The 6,348-nt window shown below is 42.4% G+C and overlaps 1 long non-coding RNA gene across 1 annotated transcript; it reads right to left on the bottom strand.

The window, feature by feature from the left end:
- Positions 1-2,778: 2,778 nt before the first annotated feature.
- Positions 2,779-5,978, bottom strand: LOC136288868 (uncharacterized). Its single transcript, XR_010720614.1, has 3 exons — positions 5,741-5,978; positions 5,452-5,659; positions 2,779-3,070 (listed from the first exon to the last, which is right to left on the bottom strand). It is a non-coding gene; the product is annotated as an uncharacterized lncRNA (long non-coding RNA).
- Between the last annotated feature and the right edge of the window lie 370 nt (positions 5,979-6,348).

Genomic DNA, 6,348 nt, shown 5'->3' with positions numbered 1-6,348 from the left:
TCTAATCGGCTGTGTTGATGCAGTAATTCATATTTTGTGTCTCTTCAGCCTGATCAAACCTTTAGCATTAGAACTAAAACCTCCAAAACACAATTCTTCCCTTCTGCTTGGCCCATATACAATCCTTTCCCATATCATCAGAAAGACTTAGCTTGGTCCTCTTTTAGGAGTCTGTCTTTGGGCTGTGTTCCCTTTCCCTGCAGTACTTTGCTTCCTGCAATGCTGGTGAGTTAAAGGTTATGTATATCCCAGTGAACCAGTATATGTAGAACCAGTGTAACTAGTGGCAAAAAACTTCTTCAATAAAAAATTGTCAAGCTGACAATAAGGTGATGCACCTGCTGCCTTGTGAACAATAAAAGATTTGTTCAATTTCATTTATTTTAGACAGAAGACCTTTTTTTTTTAAAATGAAATAATTAAAATGTAATAATTCCATCATGAAATTTCAATCAGAAATAGTGGTGTCCTTAGGAGACTTGTGGCTCCTAACCAAGGCACATAATAGCAAGGAGGGTAACTGATCACAGAACTCAGCAGAAAGGTGGAACAGCCTGAGTGTTATCAGACTGAGAAATTAAAAGGTGAAGTATCCGTAACTGATAAGGAGTTGGCAGTTAGAGGTCTGCCCTCTTATTGCAATCTCTCACTATTTGTAAGACGAGGAACAGTTTGATCAGAGGTTCTCAAATATAATTAATTCATTGGCAAAACTTCTCTCTGAAGGACAAAAGGTGGCTTGGGCAGATGGGTGAGGTTTTAGCTGGGAAGAGGGAAGATGCCTCCTCCACACCAGGTTTAGCTGAGACAGTGCACTGCCTGAGCAGGGCTGGGGATGGAATGATCTGCTCCAGGTGGGAGAGACAGTGGAAGAAGTGGCTTGTGGACAGATGCAGCCATGGAAGAACAACTCAAAATGAATATGTAAGTAGGAAAGACATTTTCTTAAGGAAGGTGCAGGTTCAGAAGGAGCACAGAAAAACAGTAAAAAGAAGTGGAAAAGGCATGTGCTCCTCAACATTGGCATAGTGAAGAGCTGGTAAGAGAAGACACGTATGCAATGAGCTCTGAATAAAGCCCTGGTTTGTCTCTGCCAGCATCTTGTGTATGGTAACACCCAAGTAATTTCATCTTTCCTGTGTTTTTTTCTCCTTCACATTACAGTAATGTCCCTTGCTCCATGTTTGCCTGTGTCCTGATTCCAGCCAGGATATAGTTAAGTTTTCACAGTAACTGTAATGGGATGTAGGCGGAACACAGAGATTATTCCATACCATTTCATGCCATTGCTGGGAGCAGGAAAAGGAGATCTCTCTTCCAGAGAGAAGGACCTGCTTCTAGTCAAGAGAACGTGGTGGAGGGAGCTCTCCAGTATTTTCTATTATTGGGGATGTCTGTCCATGTAAATAACTTATTTTCTTACAGCCTTTGTTACTGTTTGTTTTCTTATAGCTGTTACTGATTGTTTTCTTATCTCATTGCTGCTTCCAGTAAATTGTTCTTATCTCGCTCAGCCCATGACCTTTGTATCATGCAGCAGTAGCAGCAGCATATGGTTGGGAGAGTCTCCATGGGGCACTCAACTGGGAAATACCATTCCTAAGACACAACAGCATGGTTCCAGCACAGGAGAACCTCAGGTTTCCTGGGGCTTCCATACACCATGGCAATGAAATATTACCTTACTGAAATAGAAATAATGGAAAGAAGGTCAGGTCCAAGCACAGGCCTGGAAAATGAAGGTAGTAGAGCAGAAGGAAAACACAAAATGTCCAGAACCTTTTCTAGGAAGGAGGAGTGCTCATTGCCTCTGGAATGTCTAGATCTCATTCTGTTGTCCATCCTTTCCTTCTTGAAATTCTCCTTGTATTGTGTCTTCACTTTATAGCTATCAGCCAACATCCAGCAGCTAAAATCTACACGTGTCATTCGCAACTAAAACTTGCACACTGCTAAAAACTGCTTCTCTGTTTCCATGGAAACAAAAGCTAACAGCATGACAATGAAATAGGAGAAAACCATCAAAAGAGAGCAGTTGAATACCTTTATCTTACTCCTTCTTAGTAGTGGCAAGAAGGGAAATGTTTTCCATCTAGAGAAATTTCCAGTGGTGGATCTCAAAATTCTTTTCAAGAGTAACTACAGCTAGCCTCAAAATGCCCTTGAGGAAATAGTTCTCTCATTTCCTAATGAACAAATGGGCTTTTTGGGCTCCCTTCCCACATGGGTGTGAAGGTCCTTGTGTGAGACTGGGCCTTTCATACACTACATAGCCATGTTTTATAGCATGTGATGTGTCAGGACTATATTAATATAACGAGGAATAGATTCCTACAGGAATATATTTCTACATGTGAGATGCCTCATCACATCACCTTCCCTCAAGAACAATCTTCTTCCTGGGTGGAGAAGGAAGCAAAATGGCCTTTCCTGGCTTTGTAGGAATACAGATTGAAATTAAATACCACCAAAAATAGCAAGTGGGGTGCCTACTTTTATTCTCAGCACCATTTTCAGATGAAAATTAGATCAGGGAATAATAAAGCCTTTCAAGCTCCTTTAAAACAATTGCCTATACCATATACCTGACCTTCTTCCTCCCATTTCCATGGAAACAGGGCTGAAAAAATGCAATAGAATGGGACAGAAGACAATCATGTCAAATATATGTAATAGTTCTTACTAATAGTTCTCACTGCAATTTCAAGTTGGGTGCATTTTAAGGAAGGGGAAAGTTAAAATCTGACAAGTATCTGAAGGTGGCTCACTCACCAATACGAATCTTGTGCAGCCAGTCAAATCTCTTCTTTATCATTCACATCACAATAAACTTTATTGCACTGATGTGAAAGTGATTGAGCACTGGAACATGTGGCCCAAAGAGGTTGTAGAGTCTCCTTCCCCAGAGATATTCAAAACTTTCTGGGCACAGTCCTGAGTAATGTGGTCTAGAGGTCTCTACTTGAGCAGGGAGTTTGGTCTGGATGACCTCCAACGGCTCCTTTCAACTTTAACCCTTCTGAGATTGATAAATCTCTTCAGCTTGGTTCTTGGTTGCACCAAACTTGGCCTTGTGGAACGAATATATTAGAATAGGCATAAATAAACACCACAACCTTAAAACAAGTCTCAGGCACACTGGAAATAAACCTGTCTGTCTATTTGTGGGTCCATGCACTTTTGTAATACCTGTGCACTTCTGTGTTTCCACTGGGTCAAGCATACAGCTCTGATTTCATATGCCAAATTCCATATAATTCTTTTTGCTTGCTGGGGTGATACAAATGCCTTAATGAATTATATTAATCATTCTGGATGGTACTACAACTTAATGGGAATGCGGCAGTATTTTTCCTGTTGGTGAAATATGCACAAAGGAAAATTTGTGCATCCATCAACAATTCATGGGAGACAGCAGGCTCTAGACTTCGGCTTCTGGTGCAAAAGGCACTCAACTTCCTCCTTTTTTTTGGCAGAGAGATGAGGAGAAACTGGTCATCATAGGTTTACACACACTTGTTTATTTTGTGTCACTTACAGATGCAACAAAAAAATCCAGTGCAGTTAGTAATATACAGCTGCGATATTTTACATAGATCAAACTGACATTAGGAAAAAAGGAAGGAAAAGACTTCCAGAAGTTTTTGATGTCATTGTGGCATGGAAGTGATCCTGCATGTGCAGGAGGTCTCACATCTGCATGGTCTGGCTGTTGTGAAGGTGTTTTTGGGCTCAGAAATTTGCATGTGGGCAAGTTAAACCAGACGAGAGTTCTCCAATGAGACCCTTCAAAATGAGGTATATTCTCCAGAAAATCAAGTGATCTTACACAGAAGGAAGAGAGCGACATGGGCTGTTAGGATTTTACCCAACTAAACAGAGCTTACTCTCAGAAAAGACTCTTTGATCAAGAAGACCAGGTGGCCTTAAACAAAAATTTTGTAAGATGCTGTAATTCTTTGTTACAGCTGCTTCACAACAACTTCATACTCTCTTCTGTCATCACTATGGACCATTCAGTAAGAAAACAGAGGAAAAATGCCCTGAGGCCAGTAGCAGCCTCCAAAGTATCTTGTTAAAATACCCAATATAACTCAGAAAATTTACTCAGACTGAGGATTTCAGTGAGAAAAGGGGAGTTGCTGAGGACATGAGATGGAGAGACTTGGGAAAAGAAGAGCTATTTAAGGCTCTTACAAAGGAGAGTCTGCTGGTAGGAGGAGGGAGACAGGTGACTGGGTACAGTCTTGCAGCATACTCATTGGGAAAATGCAAACAGAGTGAGTGGTCTGTTTATGGATATTCTGGAATATCCAAATACTGGAGCTGTGGTCTCCTTATGGGTATTCTGGAAGCAGACAAATAGGCTGATTTAACTAGAAAAGTTATTAACCATTAATTACCCTTTCCACCTGGACGATTAAAACTCTGTTTATCTTTGTAGCCCATTTTGTATTTCTTCACAGACATCACAGGTAAATGCAGAACTGGTTACTTAGGTAAGGCATTTTGATAAAGGGACAAGGTAAATTAGTCAACTTGATTACAGTGGCTTCCTGCCCAAGGGCATTTGATGAAGATTACATTACACAAAGAAATAATTCAGATGTGCCTCTGAAACAACCACATGACTAGCTCTGACCCTTTATAAGAAACCTTGTCAATTGCCTACCTGCACAATTAAAAGTCTATATCTCGCTTTGGCCTGAATAGAGCCGGTTCAACTCTCCTTGAACTTTACTCAGAAAACTCTGAGCTTAGACCCAGTAAAGCAGATGTGTCTTTACTGACAAAACTGAGATGTTTTTGCAAGAACTGTAGAGAGTTGTTAAGTGATTGTGTTCTTTAGGTCAGGCAAAGGAAAGCAGAAACTGCTGGCTAATTTATTTACCCTGAGATACTGCACAGAAAGAGAACTGCTGTCCTGGGAGAGCCCTACCTTTGGTTCTAGGAAACAGTCAGAGCAAAGTTGGTAAAAAAAAAAAAAAAAAAAAAAAAAAAAAGAGGTGCAGCATTAAAATTCTCCTCCTCTTTAAACTGTTTAGGAAAGCTTTTCTTTCTGCCACATCTAACTTTGCAATAAAGTGAGATCACAGCAAATCAAACAGCTTTTGCCTGGAAGCCAGGCCATTCAGAGCACTCTGCTACTTCTGAGAAAGAGAAGGCAAAACTTTGCCCTTGGTCTGATTGCCATGGCTCTCTGCCTCTAGCCTGCTAGACCTGCCTGTATCTCTGTGAGGGACAACTCCCCCCAAAACCAGCTCTTCAGATCCAGTTTCTACTCGAGGCTCTCCATGTGGCCTTTCAACCTGCATAGCCCATGTTAGTCCTCCTTCCACTGTCACAGCTCTCTGGTGCATTGGCCTCCTTTGTTGCTGTCCCCTACACTGACTGCAGATTTGAATATGTAGCTCCCACCACCACCAGTGCTATGATTTTTCAGTTGCTTACCAGAATATTTTAGGTCTGGTAACAAAGATTCTTCATGTATGAGAGATGAGGGTAGGTGACTGATGATAGGTCCTCAGCTTCTCAGCCTCCTCACTCATTGCTCTGGGCCCATCTTTCAGTTAAATTCTTCCTGTTCCATGGGCCAGCAGTGGTTTCCCAGTCACTTGTCTCCCAGCTGCCTTAGGACGAGAGTGCAGGGAGTCCAGTCCTGCAGGGACGAAGGCTGATGTTCACCCTCATAGGCTTTCTTTTCCCTTACTCTTGGTTAATAGTCAGGTGCAGTACTTACCTCCAGACCCAGAGGGTGGTGTCTCTGCTCTGTTTTAGGGGAGCATGAACTTCTTTGCCATGGGCAGCTCAGGTGCACTCCTGTGGGGAAGGGGTGTCCTGCAGTGGGTCATGTGCTGCAGAGTGAGGCTGCTCTAGGTCACTCTGCATTTGTACCTTGCACATGATTGTGGGAACCTATGACAGGTCCCTTTCTCAGAAAATTCTCAGATGTAAGTTCTGGCTTTCTTCCATTGACCTGAAATTAATCCACCAGAACAGCAAAAAAGGCATAAAGCAGAGTGAGGTATGGTAAAGTTGAAGGTGTTTTTGCTTGGCTCTGTTTTGGAAGTCATGTGGCCTTTTTCCAGGAAATCCTTTGGGTCTTTTGAGAAGGGAGTTGGCTATTTACAGAGTCCTGTACATCCCTGGATGTCAGGATTCCAGGAGCTGCTTTCACAGCTGTCTCTGTCCCTGAGAGCAGCTCAGTTCTAATCCCCCTGTGGAGCAGTGCCTCAGACTGCTGTGGTGCCATGTGGGATGGTCCTGCTGGGAGGTGGCAGCAGCGGTGCCCTGCTCAGAAGTCACAGCTATCAGACTAGGCTGAACGTGGGTGTGGGGCCATCTCCT

The sequence above is a fragment of the Chamaea fasciata genome, unplaced genomic scaffold (assembly GCF_029207755.1).
Source record: "Chamaea fasciata isolate MVZ Bird 193981 ecotype frontalis unplaced genomic scaffold, bChaFas1.0.hap1 SCAF_4, whole genome shotgun sequence".
Classification (NCBI taxonomy): Eukaryota; Metazoa; Chordata; class Aves; order Passeriformes; family Sylviidae; genus Chamaea; species Chamaea fasciata.
The sequence above is the reverse complement of the archived record's forward strand: the minus strand, read 5'-3'. Positions and strand labels throughout refer to the sequence as shown.